At 47.9% G+C, this 25,197-nt stretch overlaps 1 protein-coding gene and 1 long non-coding RNA gene across 5 annotated transcripts in view; both read left to right on the forward strand.

The window, feature by feature from the left end:
* Positions 1–25,197, forward strand: part of LOC147627983 (protein translocase subunit SecA, chloroplastic-like) — a 118,589-nt gene that overhangs the window by 47,503 nt on the left and 45,889 nt on the right. The gene's annotated exons all lie outside the window — the stretch shown is intronic.
* On the forward strand, positions 18,876–19,945 carry LOC147627984 (uncharacterized). Its single transcript, XR_015268359.1, has 3 exons — positions 18,876–19,451; positions 19,542–19,703; positions 19,813–19,945. It is a non-coding gene; the product is annotated as an uncharacterized LOC147627984 (long non-coding RNA).

Below are 25,197 nucleotides of genomic sequence, written 5' to 3' on the forward strand. Positions count from 1 at the left end.
GAGTCCAAGGGGCATCACCACAAGTTCATAATGACCGTGCTCGGTCTTGAAGGTGGTTTTTGGAATATCCGCCTCAAAGATCCGAACTTGATGGTAGCCACTCTTAAGATCTATCATAGAGAATTTTTTTGCACCATTGAGTCGTTCTAGGATGTACTCTATATTGGGCACGCACGGGGAATCTATTCTTAACTGTTAGCTTATTGAGCGCCTTGTAATCCACACATAAGCATGCGGACTTATCCTTCTTTTGGACAAATAGAATGGGAGCGGCAAAAGGGGAGAATGAAGGTCAGATAAATCCAGACTAGAGTAGCTGAGCTAACTGTTGCTCCAGCTCGCTCTCCAATGCCTCAGAAAGGCGGTAGAGGAACTTGTTTGGAGGTTTTGAACCAGGAACCAACATTATGTGATGGTCCTCAGGTCTATTGGGTGGGAGGTCATCTCGCAGCATGGTGTTGCTGTATTGAGACAAAAGACTAGCCATCCGCTGCTCCATTTTTTGAACTGCATTAGAGTGAGAGGAGACATATAGTAACACACACTCTGCTCCTTTTCTGATGGCTCGTTGGGCCTGAATGTGGGAAATGAGTGGAAATCTAGGAATGCTCTGATCTCGCAAATCATGATGGGCTCAAGAAAACCTTCAACAACGATAGTGAAAGTGTCCTGCCTCCAATCAGGAATGGGTGCATACTGTCTAAACCACTGTATCCCGAGGATCATGTCACACCCTAAAAGAGAGGAGACAATGAAATCCCGTTGGAATGTAGCCCTCTGAACTTGAAACTCAAATTGCTGAGCTTTATGAGAAATGTGTGTATGTAGACCAAGGGGAATCCGTCCACATCTAGATGATAAGGAACCGAGGTACAGCTCATCTTGTTTGCCAATTGCGGAGAGATGGTATCCTCAGAATTGCCCATGTCAAAGAGGACAATGAACCGCTGTCCCCTTGCAGTGCCATAGGCATGGATGAGCCTTTGTCTATCCCTCAGCCTTAGCCTCACCCTCCTGCTTATCATCAAATACCACTGGTGGTATTGAATTCAAAGCGGGCAAAAGCTGAACGACATTAGAGGCTGATAGCGGAGGTGTGGATGGGGCTGCTATGGTTGCTACTATGGAAGTGGATGCCTTAGCAGACTTTGCAGCCTGAAACTTAGTGCAATCTTTCTTCCTGTGTCCCACAGTGTGATGGAAGAAACAATGGTTCTCTGCCCTGTACCATGTCTGCTCATCTGGCTGGAGATAACCTCCAGTGATGCCCTCCTTAGCTTTTTCCTCAGGAGTTTTCTTGGGCGTAGAATCCTTCCTATTGCCTGATTGACCCTGAGAGTTTTTCTTTTGGTCCTTTTGGTCTTTGCTATTCTGAGCCCCCTTACCCTGGGTAGATGACTGTAGGACAGCCGCCCTTGCCAGACCCATCGGAGCCATGCCCAGAGACATGTGCTTTCTTTACAGCTGAGATGGTAAGGAAGGCGATTGATAGAATGAGGACTGGGAGAGCATATGATCAGGATGGTTTGGTAGCAGAGCACTTTATTCATGCCAGAGATATGCTTGCAGAGCTTATTGCTATGATGTTTAACTGAGCCATGTGTGAGGGTTTTCCTGAGACTTTGGAATATGTCCACGATTGTGCCTATCTTCAAGTCAGGGGATCCCATGCTTCCTGGGAATTATCGTACCATCATGATTGGTCACACATTGGCTAGATTATATGCATCTATTCTTGAGCAGGAGTTGAGTAGATGGGCAGAGAGAGAGGGCATACGTGCATCAGGGTAGGCAGGGTTTAGGAGAGGTTTCTCCACTCTTGACCATATCTTGACACTCAGAGCTATTATTGAGGAGGGCAGATTATATGGCAGGAGGATTTATTGTTGCTTTGTGGATTTCTGCAAAGCTTTTGACACAGTACCGAGAGCCAGACTGATGCGCAGACTACAGGAGATGGGAGTGCCCACAGAGCTGATTTGGGGAATCATGGCTTTATACAGGACAGTTGTGGGGCAGGTACGCACTACTCAGGGTATATCTGAGATGGTTCACTCCACTATTGGGGTGAAACAGGGCTGCCCCCTTTCTCCCACCTTATTTGGGATGTATGTGGATGAGGTTTCGGACTATGTAGAGCGGGAGGGTGACAGAGGAGCACAGATAGCAGGGACATGGATTCCGCTGTTATTGTATGCTGATGATATTGTGTTGATCTTAGATTCTCCAGAGGGGATGCAGCGTCATTTAGATGCATTGCACACGTTTGCACAGGACAGTGGATTGTCTGTTAACCTTGGTAAAACCAAGGTGATGGTGTTTAACACCACAGCACGGTGGGTTAGGAGGTCAGCACCCACCTTTACATATGGTCAGGAGACAGTGGAGTATATAGATGCATATACTTACCTTGGTGTGGTTTTTAGTGGCCCACTATTTTCCTTGAGGAGAGTAGCAGAGACCAGATTGACCCACTATTTTCCTTGAGGAGAGCAGCGGAGACCAGATTGACCAGAGCTTATGCAGCATTGGGGAGACTAGAGAGGATGTGTTCGCAGGTTCAGTTTCAGGAACCTCGAACAAAGCTCTGGCTCTTTGACACTTTGGTCACTGTAGCCATGCTGTATGGAGTGGAGATATGGGGACCCTCAGTGGATCACCACAGCCGAGCTGGTAGCACTGATGGATGGAGATGTATGGAAAGGCCCTTGGTTTCTATGACTTCCCGGATGATTAGGGCCAAGGCCTCCGTACCACATGATATTATCCATGCAGAGATGGCTGCCCCCCATTGGTAGTAGAGGCACTCACTCGATCAGTCTCCTTTAAACATAGCACTTGGGCTCTCCCTAGAGACAGATATGCTCGCTTAGCCCTGGAGTCTTCACGACAGTTGGCATCACAGGGAGATGGATCATGTTGGTATGCACAGATGACAGCTTGGTTCCAACTGCATGGCTTTAGTATGGACAGGCTACCTCCATTTCAGTACTCCCTGGATGCACCCTCCCTCTCTCTCACACGGGCAGAGATTACCAGACTTATCAGGCAGGACTTGACTCTGTTGGACACTAGGAGGACATGGACTTGACTCAGCTGGACACTAGGAGGACATGGATACAGCCGACACACGAGCTTGGTACGAAGATGGCTTTCTATAGAGATCATCTTCTCCAGCTCACGGAGGATGGGTTTGTGATTAGACCCAGCTACGTGGATACTCATCTTTCTCATGGGGTACGGTGTGCTATTGGTCAGATGCGCACATCCTCACACCAACTAGAGATTGAGACTGGCAGATTCAGAGGAGTACCAGTTGAGGCCAAGATTTGTCAGTTGTGCCAGATGGAGCTAGAGACAGAGTTACATTACATATGTCACTGTCCAATATATTATGAGATACGAGGCCGTTTTCACTGCCTATTCAGAGAGGGTTTCGGACCACTTTTCTGAGTCATGAGATACCAGGATCAGAGATGCCTCGGATTATACTTGCTGGAGCTGCGTAGACACATAGAGGGTCTCTTGAGAGGGAGGGGATCAGAGAGGGAGAGACACCTACAGAGGCAGATTACAGACTTCTTTCGACCAGAGATTGAGTAGTCATGCCAGGAGGCATTGCAGCTAGCCCCAGAGTATAGCCGCACTAGAGGTACACTGATTGATCGGGCTACAAAGCTGGGGCGGTCTCGGCGCCCCAAGATGAGAGGCCCATCTCGACACTGGCGGAGACTACAACAGAGGATCAGGACCATACTAGCACGGCATGGGAGATATCCAATCAGAGTACCCACCATGGAGGACATTGAGGATATCCGCCATCGACCGATGAGAGACGTCTTTGGATAGTGATGTATATGATGCTTACCTTTGTTGCTAGAGTTTTCCTTTCCAGATGCTATCCATTAGGAGCTCCTAGTACCTTACTTTTCCTTCCCAGATGCTATCCATTAGGAGCTCCTAGTACCTTACTTTTCCTCATAGTTGTTGTTTCAGTTTCAGTTAGTTGTTTAGTTGTTTTAGCTTTTCTTACACAGACATTGTATCAGATCCACCAATTGTTGTAACCTTTTTGGTCTCATAGGTCATTTTGGCCTTTTGAGGACGTTAATATATCATTTCATTTCATTTCATTCTCTCTCTCCCGCAAGTGGAATGTAATCACATGGATGTATCCGATTAGTCCTATAGGTCAGATGTGGCCTCTAAAGGACGTTAATATAGTTTTCTTTCTCTCTCTCTCTCTCTCTCTCTCTCTCTCTCTCTCTCTCTCTCTCTCTCTCTCTCATTTTGTTGGGATGACAGAGGATACCCCATACAGGTACTCCGATTTGTCTCATAGGCCGAGTTCGGTCTTTTGGAAGACGTTAATAAAATCTTTCTGTCTTTCTCTCTCTCTCTAGACTCTCTCTCTCTCTCTCTCTCCAGCCGCCCCTGCCAGACCCATCAGAGCCATGCCCAGAGACGTGTGCTTTCTTTACTGCTGAGATGGTAAGGAAAGCTATTGACAGGATGAGGACTGGGAGAGCATATGATCATGATGGTTTGGTAGCAGAGCACTTTATTCATGCCAGAGATATGCTTGCAGAGCTTATTGCTATGATGTTTAACCGAGCCATGTGTGAGGGTTTTCCTGAGACTTGGAATATGTCCACGATTGTGCCTATCTTCAAGTCAGGGGATCCTATGCTTCCTGGGAATTATCGTACCATCATGATTGGTCACACATTGGCTAGATTATATGCATCTGTTCTTGAGCAGGAGTTGAGTAGATGGGCAGAGAGAGAGGGCATACGTGCATCAGGGCAGGCAGGGTTCAGGAGAGGTTTCTCCACTCTTGACCATATCTTGACACTCAGAGCTATTATTGAGGAAGGTAGATTATATGGCAGGAGGATTTACTGTTGCTTTGTGGATTTCCGCAAAGCTTTTGACACGGTACCGAGAGCCAGACTGATGCGCAGACTACAGGAGATGGGAGTGCCCACAGAGCTGATTTGGGGAATCATGGCTTTATACAGGACAGTTGTGGGGCAGGTACGTACTACCCAGGGTGTATCTGAGATGGTTCACTCCACTATTGGGGTGAAACAGGGCTGCCCCCTTTCCCCCACCTTATTTGGGATGTATGTGGATGAGGTTTCGGACTATGTAGAGCGGGCGGGTGACAGAGGAGCACAGCTAGCAGGGACATGGATTCCGCTGTTATTGTATGCTGATGATATTGTGCTGATCTCAGATTCTCCAGAGGGGATGCAGCGTCATTTGGATGCATTGCACATGTTTGCAGAGGACAGTGGATTGTCTGTTAACCTTGGTAAAACCAAGGTGATGGTGTTTAACACCACAGCACAGTGGGTTAGGAGGTCAATGCCCACCTTTACATATGGTCAGGAGACAGTGGAGTATACAGATGCATATACTTACCTTGGTGTGGTTTTTAGTGGCCCACTATTTTCCTTGAGGAGAGCAGCGGAGACCAGATTGACGAGAGCTTATGCAGCATTGGGGAGACTAGAGAGGATGTGTTCGCAGGTTCAGTTTCAGGAACCTCGAACAAAGCTCTGGCTCTTTGACACTTTGGTCACTTCAGCCATGCTGTATGGAGTGGAGATATGGGGACCCTCAGTGGATCACCACAGCCGAGCTGGTAGCACTGATGGATGGAGACGTATGGAGAGGTCCTTGGTTTCTATGATTTCCCGGATGATTAGGGCCAAGGCCTCCGTACCACATGATATTATCCGTGCAGAGATGGCTGCCCCCCCATTGGTAGTAGAGGCACTCACTCGATCAGTCTCCTTTATACATAGCACTTGGGCTCTCCCTAGAGACAGATATGCTCGCTTAGCCCTGGAGTCTTCACGACAGTTGGCATCACAGGGAGACGGATCATGTTGGTATGCACAGATGACAGCTTGGTTCCAACTGCATGGCTTTAGTATGGACAGGCTACCTCCATTTCAGTACTCCCTGGATGCACCCTCCCTCTCTCTCACACGGGCAGAGATTACCAGACTTATCAGGCTAGACTTGACTCAGCTGGACACTAGGAGGACATGGATACAGCCGACACACGAGCTTGGTACGAAGATGGCTTTCTATAGAGATCATCTTCTCCAGCTCACGGAGGATGGGTTTGTGATTAGACCCAGCTACATGGATACTCATCTTTCTCATGGGGTACGGTGTGCTATTGGTCAGATGCGCACATCCTCACACCAGCTAGAGATTGAGACTGGCAGATTCAGAGGAGTACCAGCTGAGGCCAGGATTTGTCAGCTGTGCCAGATGGAGCCAGAGACAGAGTTACATTACATATGTCACTGTCCGGTATATTATGAGATACGAGGCCGTTTTCACTGCCTGTTCAGAGAGGGCTTTGGACCACTTTCTAGAGTCATGAGATACCAGGATCAGAGATGCCTCGGATTGTACTTGCTAGAGCTGCGTAGACATAGAGAGGGTCTCCTGAGAGGGAGGGGATCAGAGAGGGAGAGACACCTACAGAGGCAGATTACAGACTTCTTTCGACCAGAGATTGAGCAGTCAGGTCGGCTGGCATTGCAGCTAGTCCCAGAGTACAGCCGCACCAGAGGTACACTGATTGATCGGGCTATAGAGCTGGGGCGGTCCAGGCGCCCCAAGATGAGAGGTCCATCTCGACACCGGTGGAGAACCTTTTTGGTCTCATAGGTCATTTTGGCCTTTTGAAGACGTTAATATATCATTTCATTTCATTTCATTTCTCTCTCTCTCCTCGTCACTCTCTCTCTCTCTCTCTCTCTCTCAGCACTTTTTCATTTTGTTGGGATGACAGAGGATACCCCACACAGGTATGCTAATTTGTCTCATAGGCTGAGTTCGTTCTTTCGGAAAACGTTAATAAAATCTTTCTGTCTCTCTCTCTCTCTCTCTCTCTCTCTCACGGCCATCAAAGAAGAGATCTCCAAGGAGATCACAAAGGACATGGAGGGAAAGCTCGAAGCCAAGCAGTCAGGATGGGTCGACGTGGTGAAGAAGAACATGCGCAAAGAAGTGAGGGAGGAAACTCAAAGGGAAGAAAACCAAATCATTCACACCACATTGAGGAGGAGAAGATGAGGCATGCCCGCCGCCTCAACATTCGAGTCACAGGTATAGCCGAGACACCCGACTCCACTCCCGAGAAAGATGGACAGCTTCTATGCATGAAGCTCAGCTACAAGGAAGAGCACCCTCTCCCCTTCACCAAAGCATGGAGAGTCGGGAAAGACTCAACACGCAAGCGAGCCCTCATCCTCCAGTTTGCAGGAGAGACGGAGAGGGTCACCTTCATGAGGAAGAGGGTCATACTACGGGGTTTCGAGGGAGCTCCTATTTTCTTGGATGATGATCTCACGAGGATGCAGCTTGAGCATAGGAGAACTTGCATGCCACGAGTCTTACACGCGAGGAGAGAAGGCAAGAAGGCCTTCTATCGAGATGGTCGGGTCATCATTGATGGCCGGCCCATGGATTAGCGGTTTGGGGCCTATGGGACACAGACCAGGCCACTGACAGAGATACACATAGCAGTATGGAACTGTAATGGTTCACTATGGGTGCAGCCTGGACGACTGGAGCATGTTATGGTGGGGAGAGACATCATACTTCTGACAGAGACACATCAGAGCCCAGAGAGAGGGCTACCTCGAGTAGAGGGATTCCAGTGGGAGTCAGCATACAGGAGGACCACACGCCAGGGTACCTCGAGAGGGTCGGGGGGAGTAGCAGTCCTATTCAGACGGGAGCTATAGGGGAGACTGAGAGTGGTAGCACAGGATCCAGAGGCCAGATACATGTGGATCAGCTTACAGCTCTCACAGGACAGGGTTATATACATAGCTCTATGTTACTTTTCTCCATCAGGATCCTCCTATGTCATTACAGAGGACATGCCACAGGAGGAGGAGATAGGAGCCTCGCCATACACTTGTCTGTCAGAGGAGATTTTGCATTATTCTACACTAGGGGAAGTATTTCTTACGGGCGACTTCAATGCCCACACACAGAGCAGACAGTGTGAGGTGTATGACTATGATGACATGGAGATCCTCCACCCTGTGGATCCAGAGGAGATAGGGGCTAGTCGGGCATTAGAGGACACTGGACCAGACAGAGGACATTATGGGGACCACTTACTAGAGTTGGGAGCCAGGCATCGTCTCGTTATTTATAACGGGATGCTACAGTGGCCGGGATCAGGAGGGCTGACATGCTTCCCACATGGGGGTCATACACGGACCGGAGGCACGGTGGTAGACTACATTATGGGGTCTTTGGAGGCATCACAACTTGTCACCTCATTCTCCATTCCACCTCGTCCTATTGGGGCAGATCATACATACTTGGCATTTTCACTAGCCGGATCACCAGTATCACCAGTCCCCCACATACCGACGCCATACACTACCATCTACTTCACACATGACATGGCAGACATATACACTAGCAGAGTAGAGAATGGGCTCCTACTCATGGATCCCCTGGCATCTATGGATACCATTACAACCCAGCTCGCATCACTCCTACACACGGCTGCATTACAGAGCTTCCCACATCGTGTACACTCAGGAGAGCTTGCGAGACCTGGGACTATGCCCCAGAACAGATGGTATGATGACGAGTGCAGAGCCCTATACTCACGACTCCGCATACAGAGAGCCTTGGGAGCCATCACAGAGCAGGAGTCGAGGAGAGAGATGAGGAGACTTACTCGCCGCAAAAGGCGGGCCTTCGCAGAGATACAGGAGCTAGAGATCTTTCATTTCTTCATGAGTAGAGATAGCCCTGTCTCATGGCGGCACTTCAGAGAGCCCTGGACCCCGACACCTATTGCAGACCCACAGACATGGCACACATATGCAGAGGGTCTATACCATGCCCCACAGCAGCCACCTATACCTCAGCCACAGGAGCCTCGACCTACCACAGCTAGCTTCTTTAACCACTCGATGGTACAGGAAGCTATCCGCCGCCTACAGCATATGCCCTTTAGACAGATTCAGAGAGATGCCACAGGACAGATTATCATACAGAGCTTTTCAGGCATCTAGACAGTTGGCTGAGGCAGGAGACAGAGGATCATGGTATGCACAGGTCACACATTGGTTCTCACAGCATGGCCTAGACAACCACAGAGAGACATTATTACAGGCTCAGACAGCTCCAGAGGGGGGGCGACAGACACAGATTACTACATTTTTTCAGAGATCCATACCCCTCCCAGCCCCTACACGGCAGGGAATTACTCTTCAGAGAGCAGAGACACTTAGAGCCCGCAGGAGACAGAGGACACCTGGCTTTCGGACACCACGCCTATACCAGAGAGAGATGACAGAGATCAGAGCTCAGTTTCACAGAGAGGGTGCGGAGCGACCGGCTCGCTTCAGAGCACACCCAGGCATGTTCTTCAGGGAGCTGTGGACACCCCCTTCACTGATGTATACCATTTTATACCCCCAGTATGGTACAGGATGGAGCTAGCTAGGTTGCATATCATGATTGTATACTCCATGCATATAGCTTTGCATTCTCCTAGTAATAGAGCTCCATCCCCTGCACACCCAGATTCAGCTTTTTTATTCAGTACTTTTTCATTTTGTTGGGATGACAGAGGATACCCCATACAGGTACTCCGATTTGTCTCATAGGCCGAGTTCGGTCTTTTGGAAGACGTTAATAAAATCTTTCTTTCTTTCTTTCTTTCTCTCTCCCCTACTGCAACTCTCTCTCTCTCTCTCTCTCTCCCCCCCCCACAAGGCTGTGACTCTCTCCGCTGCACCTCCTCGGACCCTTACACACAGGCTGAAATTTTATTCGTATTGTGCTTGAATTTTGAAATATATTTTGAAACTCTCGAGTCGTGACTCGTCTTGACATTTCTCCATTTTCTTGATTGCTTTTTGTGCATATGCCATAGATGCCTCGTGCACCGAGTTTCGTATGGGCAAGGCACACCATCATTGAGAAGGCACACCCAACACCCCAGGTGTTGGTCGCTCCAACACGCGCGTGTGGAAGTGAAATCGGCCTTCAGAAATTTGACGGGCGGTGAAATAAACACTCGCACACAAAACACTTCATCATCCATGGGGACCTGGAAAAGGAAAATAAACAGGGGGAGCTAGAGTGCTCCTGCAAACAATACGCGGACACCGATTGGCCCCAAAACGCAGTGGCGTCCCCTTGCGGTATTTCTTTACTTGATCAAATTTGAGTACAAAGTACAACTTGTAGAATCCTCCACCAATAGGATCCCTTAGTAGTTTCACCCAGGACTTCCACATGAGTGCTTAGCAAGCCTTACCCCATGTCTTCTGCGTCAAGAGCCATTCACAAAATCTTAACCCTTGATCTTTGTCTTCAAAAAGCCCTCAAGCTAAGTGTTCGAGGACCTCGTACACTCTCAAGGCTCAAGACTCGCCAACTGGCACCTCTCATGGTGCCCTTGCTCTCTTGCAAGTCTACCTTAGATGTGTCCCATGATCCAAGTCCTTCCGCTTACTAGCCAAGGCACTTTTCAGAGCATTCCTTGCTCTCTTCCTAAGTAGATGAAACCGGCCTTCAAAACAGCTTCCATCGTGGCCTTCCCATGGAGTGTTTTCTGAACCAAACACTGTAGCCATCCAGACAAACAGATTTTTGTCTCCATAAAGGCTCACGCCGTAGCCCTCTTTGCGTCTGACCATGAAAGGACCCTGTAGTCTGCCTCTTAGTCACATCTCACCCTCTCAGTCACAGTCCCGATAGCATAGATCCAGAGAGCGCCGAGCAGCCTCTCAAGCTCACAAGGCCCGGTGCAACTCTAGCACAAAGAAGATGAAGGCGCAAGCGAAAGGGGGGAGCGAAAGTGATGATGACGATGCCGGACTGTTCCATGCTGCAGAAAATTGCCCGCCGGTGCTTCCACACGTGCAGTCGCCAGCAGCACATGGCCTTAGCCTGACTGATGGGGAGAATTAGGGTTAGGTCATGTGGGAGACATACACAGAGAAACACAAGGGAGAGAGAGAGAGAGAGTTGTGGGGATAAGTCAACTCACCAAGTCATGAGTGTGTGACTCCCCTATCACACATGTATATTGCACTAGTACACATAGTGCACTTAGTACATTAAAAGTACTAAGTGTACTATGTACTATAACTTATGGGCTTTTACACACTATAAGGGTGGGCATAACGCCTTTACCCCAACAACCTCCCACTTAAAGGCAAAGTGCCCTTAAGTAAAGGAAAAGAAAAATCAGCATGTACATGATAATATACAAGGCCATATCAAGGCTTAAACTGGCCTTATCCAATGCCCATCAAGTGTCTGCAATGAGCAAACCGCTCCGGAGGTAAACTCTTTGTCAACAGATCTGCCGGGTTGTCATCCGTGTGAATCTTAACAAGCTGAATTTGCTTGTTCTCTATCACCTCTCTGATGAAGTGATACTTCACATCCACATGCTTCGTCTTTGCATGAAAGACAGGGTTCTTTGCCAACTGGATGGCACTCTGACTGTCACAATGCAACAATGGAATATCCCCTGTATATCCCAAATCAACCACTAACCGCGATAGCCATAATGCCTCCTTGCAAGCCTCTGTGGCTGCAATATACTCGGCCTCTGTAGTAGATAAGGCAGTGCACTTCTGCATCCTGGATATCCATGACACAGCACCTCCTGTGAATGTAAACACATAGCCGGTAGTAGACTTCCGGTTATCTGGATGACCGGCATAATCCGAATCCGTGTAACCATGCACTAATGCATCCTGTTTGCCAAAGCAAATGCACAAATCCTGTGTGCCCTTCAGGTATCTCATGACACCTTTCACTGCTTCCCAATGCTTCTTGCCAGGGTTGGCCATGTATCTAGAAACCACTCCCACTGCAAATGCAATGTCCGGCCTAGTAGCAACCATGGCATACATGAGACTGCCACAAGCTGAAGCATACGGAATCTTGGCCATATCAGCCTTGTCTCTATCTGACTGTGGGCTGTCCATAGCACTGAGCTCACATATGGAGGCAAAGGAGTACTAGTCTTCTTCCCCCCGTCCATATTGAACCTCTGCAAGACTTTGCCAATGTATTCCTCCTGGGACAAATACAACACATGCTGATTTCTGTCCCGAAGTATCCGCATACCCAAGATGTGATTTGCATCACCCAAGTCCTTCATATCAAAGGTTTGATGCAGCCTCTGCTTCAAGGTATCCATCTCCTTACGAGATTTCTCGGCAATCAACATATCATCAACATACAAGATGAGGATCAATAGACTGCCATCCAAAGTTTTTCTTGGTGTACAAGCAGTGATCTATGTCACTTCTCCTGAATTTCTGAGATTTCATGAATGTATCAAATTTATGATACCATTCCCTTGGTGCCTGTTTGAGCCCATAAAGACTCTTTTTCAGCTTGCATACAAGCTTCTCCTTTCCACTGACTGCATAACCCTCTGGCTGGTGCATATATATCTCCTCATGGAGATCACCGTGAAGAAAAGCAGTCTTCACATCCATCTGAATCAAGTCCAGATCATCATGTGCAACCAAAGCTAACACAGCTCTAAGTGTGGTCATTTTGACCACTGGAGAGAAGATCTCATCAAAGTCCACACCATATTCCTGCTTGAAGCCCTTAGCCACTAACCTGGCTTTGTATCTTGGCTTTGCATCAGATGCAACTTTGAGCCTGTATACCCACTTGCATGGCAAAACCTTCTTGCCTGCAGGCAAAGGCACCAACTTCCATGTTCCATTTTTGTGCAGAGAATCCATCTCTGACTTCATGGCACGCTCCCATAGAGCTTTGTCTGCCCTCTGTAAAGCCTCTTTATAACATGAGGGCTCCCCACAGTCAGTAAGCATCAAGTAGTCAACCCCTGGAACAAACCTGTCAGGGACTCTGGAGGGTCTAGTGGACCTCCGTACCCAATGACCATCATTTGCAGGTTGCTGTCCAGCCTGCATATCACCCATTGGTGGCTCCTGTTCCATGCCATAAGGCTGAAATATCATGCCCGGTATCTCCTCTAACTGTGGTATATCCATAGGGATATCTTCTGCCATCTCTGGCTGTCCATTTGGACCATTTTCAGCACCATTTAAGGGCTGGTTTTCCTGCTGTAATGGCTGATTTACAGCCCTTTGTTGTTGTCCATGATGTCCATCATCATCAAAGATGACTCTGCTAGGCTCCTGTTGCCTTGCAGGCTTCTTATACATGCATGTTTCATCAAAAATGACATCATTGCTGCGTATGATCTTTCTATTCACGGGATCCCAAAGTCTATACCCCATTTCACCTCTGTCACCATATCCTAGGAATATGCATTTGTGAGACTTAGGATCAAGTTTGGTGCGCATTTCCCTGCGTATGTGCACGTACGCAACTTAACCAAACACTCTCAAGTGCTTGTATGACGGAGGCTTCCCTGTCCATACTTCTTCTGGCACTTTCCCACCAAGCCTCGTGTTAGGTGACCTGTTTATAAGGTGAACGGCTGTCATAACAGCTTCAGCCCAAAAACCATGAGGTAATGCAGCATGTGACAACATAGAACGGACCTTCTCCTGTATGGTCCTGTTCATCCTCTCTGCTGTACCGTTTTGTGGAGGATCATAAGGAGTAGAGAGCTCCCTCTTGATGCCTTTAGCATCACAAAAGTCCTGAAACTGTTTGGACATATACTCTCCACCATTGTCGGAACGCAAAGCCTTCAGTGTTTTGCCAGTTTGATTCTCAACAAGAGCAACAAACTTCTCAAACACTGAGAATGTATCACTCTTCAAACGAAGAGGATAAACCCACACCTTACGTGTGGCATCATCTATAAAAGACACAAAATATTTTGCCCCTCCCAAAGAAAGCTGAGGCATCTCACATACATCTGTATGTACAAGCTCTAACTGAGCATCTTTCTGTCCAAGAGCTTTCTTGTGGGGGCACTGTAGTTGCCTACCATATATACAATGCTTACAAAACTGAAAACTTGAAAACTTTAGAGAAGGCAAGTAACCCAAACGAGACAATTGCTCCATTCCTTTGACACTCATGTGTCCCAACCGGCTATGCCACATAGAGATTTCCGGCAGCTCGGTTGCATTTACATTAGCATGGTGACAAACACCTGCATGCATAAAATAAAGAGTGTCCACTTTAGAGCCTCTGGCAACAACCAGTGAGCCCTTACTAATTTTCCACTTTCCACTATCAAATGTGGTAACATAATCAGCATCATCAAGCTGTCCAGTAGAAAGCAGATTCTTCTTGATTTCAGGCACATGCCTGACATCATGGAGCATAAGCTGTGAGCCATCTGAAAACACAAGCCTCACATCACCTCTGCCAAGAATCTTGCATGCATGGTTATCACCCAAATAAACCACTCCTTCATTGCCAGCAGTATACCTGACAAACAAGTCTCTGCAACCTGTGACATGAAAGGAGGCACCTGAATCAATGATCCATGAGTGCATACCATGACCACCTGTAAGAAGTGAATGGGCATCAAGTGAAGAAGTAAATAGGACCTCATCCTCACTGCCACCTGCATGTGACACATTGATTTCTTCAATCTTGACTCCACTTTTGCCCTTTGGCTTTACATCTTTGGCTTCATCTTTCTCTTTGTCTTTGCCTTTTCCCTTTTCTTTTTGATCATTTTTCCATTTGTAGCATTGCTTTTTAATGTGTCCCTTCTTGCCACAATAATGGCATTCCAAATCCTTTTTGGAGCGAGACTTGCTCCTTCCCCTTTCTTGGCTTTTCCCCCTTTGCTGGGATCTCCCACGTGCATTCATTGCATTGGACTTTCCAACAGAGTTGTTTTTCCTGTTCATCTCTTCTTGAAGAAGAGCACCCTCAACATCTGCATATGACAGCATAGCATGCGAATTGCTAGTGGCTGTCCTGAATGTGTCCCAACTTTCTGGCAAAGTGCATAACAAAAAGGTGGCTTTGAACTCATCGTCCATTGCCAACTTTTGATTGATGACTTGGCTGACAATACCATTAAACTCATTTAGATGGGCTGTCATAGACGCCCCTTCCTTCATCTGAAGACCTATGAGTTTCTTCAACCAATACACTTTGCTTGAGGCACTTTGTTGGGCATACAAGTCCTGCAATCTCTGCCACATTCCCCAAGCTGTCTTCCCTTCACGAATGCTGAAAAGTAATGAGTCTGACACAGACAACATGATAGTAGATCTTGCCAGCTCATCCATATCTTCCCACTCTTCAGCAGTAAGAGAAGCGGGCATTACACCCCTTTCTTTGATAGGCTTGTGCTGCTTTTTCTGAAGCAACACATTGTAGCACTGGGTTTGCCAAATATCATAATTATGCGAGCCTTCAAGCTTCTTGATGTGAAGCAATGAAGAGCTCTCACCTGTGGTTGCCATAGAAATATGCAACTTGTCAATTCCTGACTCCCTGCAAAAATGTGCAAACACTGCACCAAAAGCACACAAAGTGCTCACAGTTATTCTCCCAAGCTTTATCTCCCACTGCGGAAGCAAGAATGCAACTTTTCTCCCACTGTATGTAATGAAAACAACAAAATCTGGTTGCTGCAGATTTTGGACAGCACCTTAAATGCGCTCTGTTGCCCTTCCAAAGTACTGTACAGCAGTACCAAGTGCTCACCAATGATGTACCAAACCTGTACCAGCAAGTACAGCAGCTGAAATTGAACCTTTTGGTCACTCAAAACAGTGTACAGCCATGCCAAAACATGCGCAAAGCTGTGCCAAATCTGTACCAGCAGGTACAATAGCAATAAATGCTCTCCTGGCTGTCCAAATGAGTGAAAATCAGACTTTTACATTCCCGTACACTGCATACAACAGTCCCGAACAGAAATTGGGCAAAAGCCCCTTGACTGCAAGCTGATTTTTGAGGATTCAAGGCATAAATGTCTTGCCTGCTGCTTTGCCAAGCTCAACAAGCATACAAACTTGAAAAGCCCCTTGATTTGAGATCAATTTCTGATCATACATGGTACATTGACGCACATGAAGGCATCCAGAGTGTTCACGATGCTTCCCCCTGGCCACATATACATCAAATACATGAAAGCCCCTTGATTTACAGGCACATTGAGTGCTTGTAAGGCATCAACACATTATCCACAGCATCAAATGCGATTGCCTGCATGCAAATCAACCAAATCGGCACAAAAGCCCCTTGATTTGCACTGCAATTTGCTGCAATTTTGCCCAAATGTGTGATTTTTTCACATCATACAGCATGTATGAGTTTTTAATTGCACAATTACATCAAAAGCCCCAAATTTCGACATCCAATTTCCTGCAAATTGATCCTGATTGTGACCAATGTCACCCAATTTTGCCAATTTTGCTCAAAAATTGAGCAATTCGGCGCCTGTATCTGCTCAATTAATGATTGCACTTGCTCAATTGCAAGTCCCAAAAAAAATTGAGGAAAATACCTTGTAATTTTTTGATTTGTTTGTTGCAGGAAAGGGGGGTGGTGATGCTGCTGCAGAAAATTTGATGCTGTTGCAGAGAAGGGAGGGAGGCTTCTTGCTGATGTTGCTACACGCTCAGGCTGATCCAAACGCTACAGAGCTCTTCCACGAAGCGCCAGCAGCAGTTTTTGAATTTCCCCTTACGTGTGGACCTCCAGCGCTGAAGGCCTGTTCCGCCTGGCTGTTGCAGGCGTAAAGTCACAAGGTGTGTAAACTTCACGTCGCATGTGTTTCCGCCTGAGTTCGCCTTCTACGCCAGTAGCCAGTTGACGACTTGATTAGTAGCCTTCGCCTGTGTTCGCTCGCTTATGAACGCCACTCGTTTACAGCAGCAGCCGCTGGTGGCCACAAAGCGCAACAAGCGAACAAGCAAGCCGTTAGACGCCTGGCCACACCACTCGTGCGTGTGTTGATTCTGCTGCTCGCTTATAGACTCTCCGCAGCCTGTTCTCTTCACGTGCTCGCCCAGAGGTTCTTTACGACTCCTGGCTCGACTGTGTGCTCCAGTTGAAGGCTCTGATACCAGTTGATGGGGAGAATTAGGGTTAGGTCATGTGGGAGACATACACAGAGAAACACAAGGGAGAGAGAGAGAGAGAGAGTTGTGGGGATAAGTCAACTCACCAAGTCATGAGTGTGTGACTCCCCTATCACACATGTATATTGCACTAGTACACATAGTGCACTTAGTACATTAAAAGTACTAAGTGTACTATGTACTATAACTTATGGGCTTGTACACACTATAAGGGTGGGCATAACGCCTTTACCCCAACACTGACTGCTTCTGCACGTACTTCCACATCCACCAGCCCCTGGCTATTACGCTGCTGTGCGCCCAGCCCCTGCATTGCCTTCCCAAACATGCGGTACGCTTTCTTGGACTTGCTTTTGGGCGACTGGCTGTTGCCGTGCATCCCCTGCCCAACACCTTCTCTCAGCCTTTGCGACAGGCTGCTGTACAGTCACCTCTATTGGCTGCTCCAAGACAAGAGGGAATACCCAAATCGCCGCCAAGGCCACGACCAAAACCCAAGAGTTCGCCACACGCCACACTTGCAGATCTGTGATCCCAAGGTGATGCGCCACACGCCATGCGCCATACGACAATGACCCACTTCACCCTTCGCCTTTTTTTATAAACATGCGATTCAAAAGCTTTTCTCCAAAAAGCCAAAAGCAAATATCAAAAACGCATGCCTCCACTCTTTTGTCCCTTTCACACTTGGGCTGGCCACACACATGGGTTTCTTTCTTGATTCCAAGTTGATGCCTTTCACATGTCCATCCCGTGCCCGTGCCCGTGCCCACCTGCTGGGGGGCTAGCATGTTCATATGTGGGTGGACAGATGTCACAGTCAGGCTCAGTGGAAGGGCTATCCACAGGTTCAGGTCCTAGCCGAAAGAGGGCTAGAGTAGATGATGGACAGTCTCATGTGGAGAATATTGCAGCAGGTGGTAGTGCAGGACGACACCATCAGACCACTCAGCGTGGTACATTGAACCAATCCTCATGGGTGAAGGAGAGGCAGCGGAAGGAAGAGATAGAGATAGAGCGCACTCTCATTAAATGCAATATCTCTTTCAATGTCCTTCGCACAATCAGGAGAAGAGAATGATTAAAGCCGTCTCTGATGTAGGTCCATGTGAGAACTGGATTGGATTAGACTACCAGAAGATGCGGACAACCATGCTAGAGGATGAGAAACAAAGCATAGAGAATGCACTAGAGCCAATAAGATCATCTTGGAAGAAGCATGGTTGTAGTATCATCTTAGATGGATGGAGTGATGTGCGGAGAAGACATATCATCAACATCCTTGTTTCTAGTTGCATGGGCACATATTTCTTGCGTGCAATGGATGCAGGCAAGGCAGGGGAGAGGATCACTGCAGCATTCATCTTCCAGCACATCAGGCGGGCTATTATTGATATTGGCCCAGAGAATGTGGTGCAGGTCATTACAGACAATGCGTCCAATTGCAAGAGCATAGGAGAGATGATTGAGACAAAGTTCCCATCCATTGTGTGTCCATGTGCTGCACACTGCTTGGACCTCATGATGGAGGACATAGGGAAGCTTTGATGGGTGAAGCCGGTTGTGGATGAGGCCGTACGCATCACTACCTTCTTCAGGAAGAAACACCAGGCATTATCTATCTTCCGATCCCACTCACACTTGGACATGGTGCGGCCATCCAAGACCCGATTTGCCTATATGTATCTTGTGTTTAGCAGGCTACATGAGGTACAGGATGCACTTCGTGGTATCACTGGCATGGAGGGAGATGTGTGATTCGACCAGTGAGCCCACTCGATACATCCAACGCAAAGTATTGGATGAGTTCTTTTGGTTTGATAATTGAGGGCTCAGCAAAGCTCCTCAAACCCATGTATATCTTCATCCGATTCAGTGACATGGAGGGCTCTACATTGGGGCTTCTCTATCATCATTTTCATCGGATGAGAGAGATGGTGTCATTAGTCACCTCGCCGACTATCACTCCTACCAGGTATATCTAATATCTATTATGTAATATGATTTATGGTACGTGCTGTAATTTTGGTTATATGATGTACTTACTATTGGATATCTAATTTGAAATTTGGAATGTCAGACGGGGCGAGGTGATGGCCATTGTTGACTCACGATGGACTTACATGCGTCGTCCCATTCATGGGATTGCAGCATTACTCCATCCGATGTTCAACAAGGTTGAGCTCCAAACAGACACACAACTCAATTTGCTCAAGGAGGCTTATGTGTCTCAAGTGCTTAGCTATGATGACATGGTGACCTTCGATGAGGAGTTGGTCGTCTATCGCAATCGGGTGGGAGTTGCCTTTGGCAAGTTGAGTGCCTCAGCAGTTCAAGGGCAGACGAAACCACTTACGTGGTAGGACATCCATCCAGAAAGTGGTCTTTAGACTGCTATCTCAGGTTTGTAACTTTAAAGTTCTTAGTTTGTATAATGCAGCCAATGTGTAACCTTGCCTTTTGACATTTGCCAGTGCTATGTGGCATGTGCAGAGTTGCTCTGTTGGTGCATGCGAACGGAATTGGAGTGCATACTCTCTTGTGCACACCAAGATCCGTAATCGCTTGAGTACTCAGCAGTTAGAGAGGTTGGTGTTTTGTCGATCCAACCTCCGTCTTTTGCGCACACTCAAGACAGCCACTGGTGTGAAAGAGGTAAATTACTTGGCAACTCGAAATGTTTATTATTAAATAATAAACTTCATGTGTAACCTCATGAGTATTGACTCTTGATATGTGTTATGTGCCATGTCACATGTGGCAGGTGGATCCCTTTATCTTCGATAGACTCCTCGCTCATACTACTGATGCGGAGGCGTATGTTGAGCAGCCTCCAGGCTTTGAGGTTCCAGGATCAAAGGGGATGGTTTACAGGTTGCGGAAGGCCTTGTATGGTCTTAAGCAGGCTCACAGGGCTTGGAATCAGAAGATTGATTCCTTCTTTCTAAAGATTGGATTTCAGAGATCGGTTACAGATCCTAACCTATATCTCTTTCGGGAGCGCGGTGTGGTCACGTTGATCATCCTTTATGTGGATGACCTCATTCTCACCGGCGGTCATATGGAGCACATTGCAGTGATGAAGGCTACTTGTCAAAGGAGTTTGAGATGACCGATTTAGGCTTACTCCACTTCTTCTTGGGATTGGAGATTTGGCAGACCCAGAGGGGGTTCTTTGTCTCTCAGCAGCACATTCATGAGTTGCTTGAGGCCTTTGGGATGGAAAACTACAAGCCTATCATGTCGCCGATGGACCTGAACACTAAGCTTACAGTGAATGATCCTTGTGAGCCAGTTGATGCCTCTCTGTACCGAAAGCTGGTTGGTTCATTGATTTGGTTGCTGAACACCAGATTGGACTTGAGCTTTCCTGTAGGGCTGTTGAGCTCATTCAAGCAGACGCCGTAGAAGTCTCATTGGGACGCAGGATTGCGGATCTTGCGGTATCTGTAGGGTACGAAGGATCTTGGACTCTTCTACACCGCTGGAGGTGACACGAAGGAACGAGTACGACTCCAAGGATGGAGTGACTTAGATCCAGACACGAGGAGATCCAGACACGAGGAGATCCACATTAGGCTACAGTTTTTCCCTCGGCTTAGGAGTGGTTTCATGGAGCAGCAAGAGATAGCCGACTATTGCCTTGTCATCAATAGAGGCAGAGTACCGGTCTGCTTGTGGTGCTGCTTGCGAGGTTGTGTGGCTGCAGAGGTTGCTTGACGAGATTGGGTTTCCACAGAAGGAGCCCACGGTCATCCAGTGCGATATCCAGAGCTGTATCGCTATTGCTTGGAACTCGGTCTTCCATGCCCGGACCAAGCACATAGAAATACAATCTCACTTTGTTCGTAAGAAGATCTTGGCTAGTGACATCTTGCTTCTTTATTGTTTGACGGAGGACAATGCGGCGGACCTCTTCACGAAGTCTCTCCCTCAGGCTATGCTCCGGCGGCACTCTAGCTCACTGGGGTTGGTTCCACATCCTGGAGCTGAGAGGGGGTGTTAGGAGTCATCTCCTGTCTGTACACTATGTCAGGGCCTGTGATGTGGGTGTGCCCACCCAGTTTTGGTGTGTCCCCATTTTTTCCTCACTTCCATGTATTTTTTCCATTTTTTGCTTGGTGTGGGTGGTTGTTTTGTGCCTCTCGGCTGTATCAGATGCTGGCCGACTGGACTTTGCTACCCGACTTGACTTGCAGTATTGGCCGACTGATTTTTCACTTGGTTGACTATACTTATTGCTGGTTGTGAGCATTTTTGCTGCTGTCGGCCTGTATTGTGCTGGCCGACCAGCAGCTTGGGGCCATATAAAATGGCCCCTTGCTCCCCCACACTCTCCATTGTACATTCCAGGATTTTATTGGTGTATATAGCAGAGTTACACTATCTTCTCTTGCATCTGTGTATTGCTCTCTACAGCAGTTGTCTTCATTTCCACTGTGTATTCTGATAGTTTCCTCCAGGCCTCTTTGAAGTTCGGCCCTAAGAAAAGTCGGTATAACTCATCCTCTTTCCGAGCGTAGAACTCCCGTTTGTGGTGTTGGGTGAGCCGTTGAGAAATCCGTTGTGCTTGGCGCTTTCGTGATTTGCCCAATTCGTACCTCATGCTTAAGACGGGAGCGTGTGGCCTGACATTTGTCATCATACCAACAGTTCTAGGGCATGGAATCGTAAGGTGGCTTGGCGGTAAACCGCCGTGTGCAAAAGAAAGAAGTGGTGGTGGATGTGTGGAGTATGGTGGTGAGCTGTGATGCGAGGGTGGAAAGTGGGACAATAGATTCCACATCCTAGAGTTGGCGGTAGATGTGGTTGTGGATTAAACAAGGTCAAGCTCATGATGAGAAAGGACGTGAGTGTAATGTGAGATGGGGGGTGGTGGCGGAGGGACGGGTGGTGTGCAGGAGAGATTGAAAGAGAGGTGGGCATGGTCAGCCTCAAAGGGGGATGGCGGGATGGAGAAGTCGGGGAGAAGGTGTGCCAAATCCGGAGATACCATAAGGTAGTTCAGTGTGGTAGTACCTCCTGAGTGAGGGAAGGAGGTGAGGGCATTAGAGGAGGGCCATCGAGACATCTTGCTATAGATAATGAGACCATATGCAGCTCCCAGCTCTAAGAAATATCTCCCATACACTGTGACCTCCTCACGGTCCTGTGATGATCTCTGTAGCCCTATGTCAGTTATGTCCAGCTCCTATAGTCTAATAGGGTCATCGAGATCGAGTAGTGGGACCTGTTGACTTTGTCACTACTAAGATGCAGCCGTATCCAAAGATACTGTGCATCCTCGTCCTTCCGGACGATGCTGAGAATCTGTCGAAGATGGGATCTAAAAAGGACACCTTTCCCTCTAGAGCCATGTACTCCTGATGTGTGGGTCTCGCCACGGAAAGCTGACTCCCACTCATACCCGGCTACGCATGGTAAGCCTTCTCAGGGCTCTGATGAGTCTCTGTATAAACAAATGGCATCCCTACCTCTGAGAATCTCGCGCAAGCCTCGTTGATTCGACCACAGCATGCCATGGCAGTTCCATACTGCCAACCTCAGGTGTTTGGTTTCATAGACCCCGTGTCCCTATCTGGGATGGCGCTCAGTGATAATGACCCTACCATCTCTGTAGATAGCCCACTTGCCTGCTCTACGGGCCTCATGAACTATCACCATCCCCTCACGCTGGTGTGCCACTTGTGCTGGGGTGAGATCATCTCCCATGTACACCTGTGTGCCCTTGAGGGCAGGTCACCTGTCTAAGAAGTCTTGTCTGTTGTTGGCATTAGGGAATCTAATGATGAGGGGCCGCTCTCGTGTGATATCCTTGCATACCCGCCATGTATATGCAAAGAGGGGGAGCATTTGGCAAAGTGTCATGGCATCCTCCTTGGGGGAAGCCCCCGCACTCGCACATGGAGGGCCCTATGCTTCCTGTGTTTCTCCTCCTCGAGAGCTTTCAACTGCTCCAAGTCAGTCCTTAGACCCTCCTGAATGTTCAGTTCCCCTTCCTCCACTGTATGGTCCTTGACCGTAGCCTTTAGGGCTTCCATTTCTGCCTGGAGTTCCCCTATCATTGGGGTAACCTGTGGCATTCCTTGTTGTTGCAGCTGGGTCTCTTTCAACATCTGAATAACGTCCTCCTGGTAGTTCACCTGTGCTGCTAATTCTTCAATCTTGTTTGTTGTTATTTCCTTGTATGTCCTTGCGGAGGCCTTCCAAATGTTTCTCATGTTGGTTTAGGACCCTGTCCAGCACCTTCTTATGTTCCCCCAACAGCTTCTTGGTGTTGTCTTTCACCGTCTTGCTGTATGCCTCCAGATCTTGTAGATTCATTGTGGCTATTTCCCCCTAGTTGCTGCCTTGGGGGCCTAAGCAAGGGTGGGCGTGAATAGGAAGGCAGAACGGTAGGCGGGAACGGGGAGGCGGAAGGACTCACCACAGTCAGCACGAGGAGATGGCGAAGTGGGCAGCGCGAGGCAATGTGGGGCAGGAGAGAGAGAAGATGGCGAAGAGCAGTGCGAAGCGAAGTGGGCTGCGCGAAGAGAGAGAAGATGGCCACCTGCGCAAGGCGCGATTGGCAGTGGGGCTGAGGGTCACGCTATGAGGCAGAGAGAGAAAGATTCATCACCAAGAAGTAGCATCGACAGCCGTAGAGCCCATGGACGGCCCATGGACGAAGGCATGAAAGTGGTTAGTTCACCTGAGGTTGAAACTCAACAAGAGGGAGTTTCCAAGGATGGTTCGAGAGCTGCCAGAAGAGGAAGTGGCACTAGACACCATTTCACCAAGTGGAGAGTGTAGACTAGTGGAAGATCCTGAGGAAGTACCGATGTTTGCGAAGGTTGAGTCAGAGCCAGCTTACGTTTTCCTCTTTGAAGCCTAGCGATTGTGAGATGAAGATGCCGTGACTGAAGGATTTCTTTGATTTTTGTATGGAGGAGGATGAGATCAACATGGCAGCATGTCACGTGCACGCCTGTGCCATGGCATAAACCTTAGTATGAAGAGTCTTAATCCCTGATCAGTCAGTATCTTAGTTAGAAGCATTAGTAGTATCACATGAGCATGGTCAATGATCATCATCAGGAGCAGCATCAACATTACATCATTATGCATCACCATCAGCATCAGAAGTACCATCTTCACCATCATCATCATCATCTTCTACATCATCATCAGTAGGGTAGCAGATGGAGTGGTCTGCCAACAGGCGAAGCTAGAGGATACAGTCCCTGAGGGTAGGTACGCAGACCCAAATTCTCAGTAAGCTCTTATATCAGTTCCAAAGGCCTAGCAATAGGCATGATCAATTCTAGAAGGTGACCCACCGCTTTGTCAAGGTTAAGGGAAGCAGGCATGGGGACAACAGTGAACATATGCTCAGTTCTTCATCAAAGACGTGGAAGTGGAGATCAAGAGTGAAGGTGTTCAGGTCCAAGAATATCAGTTAGTAGAAGTGAGTAAGCAGTAAAAGTCAAAGTCAGAAAGTAGTAGCAGTTTAAAGGTCAAGTCCAGGGAGGAAAGATGACAGAGTTCCACCCTGTCATCAAGTTTAGCAGAAGGCAATGTCACATGCACGCCTATGCCATGGCTTAAACCTTAGCATGAACAGTCTTAATCCTTGATTAGTCAGTATCTTAGTCAGAAGCATCAGTAATATCACATCAGCATGGTCAACATGATCATCATCAGGAGCAGCAGCAGCACTACATCATTATGCATCACCATCAGCATCAGAAGTACCATCTTCACCATCATCATCATCATCTACATCATCATCAGTAGGACAGCCCATGGAGGAGGGTATGGGGCCTGTCGGCTGGCAGAAAAGGCTCAATACAAGCAGTCGGTTATTGGCAGCAGGTATGGGCAGACCAGAAAGACAACGCAGCATTAAATGCAGAAGTTATCATGCACTTGTCCAACAAACAGGCCGACAGTCTAGTGTTGGCCGATTGGACCCTCAGCATCATATATATGCAGCTTGTCATTTTCAGCATTAAGCAAGTCATAACTCAGTTCATAATTCATCATTCAGTCATAGCAAAGTAGAGAATATGTAGAAGGGGCCCAGGTCAACCCCTATGGGGCTGACCAACAGGCCTACATCATGTACAAGGAGTAAGGAACCTTTTTGTACCATAATAATACAGAAAAC

Source organism: Cibotium barometz, chromosome 20 (assembly GCF_041138505.1).
Source record: "Cibotium barometz isolate CiBa-2024 chromosome 20, ASM4113850v1, whole genome shotgun sequence".
Taxonomy (NCBI): domain Eukaryota; kingdom Viridiplantae; phylum Streptophyta; class Polypodiopsida; order Cyatheales; family Cibotiaceae; genus Cibotium; species Cibotium barometz.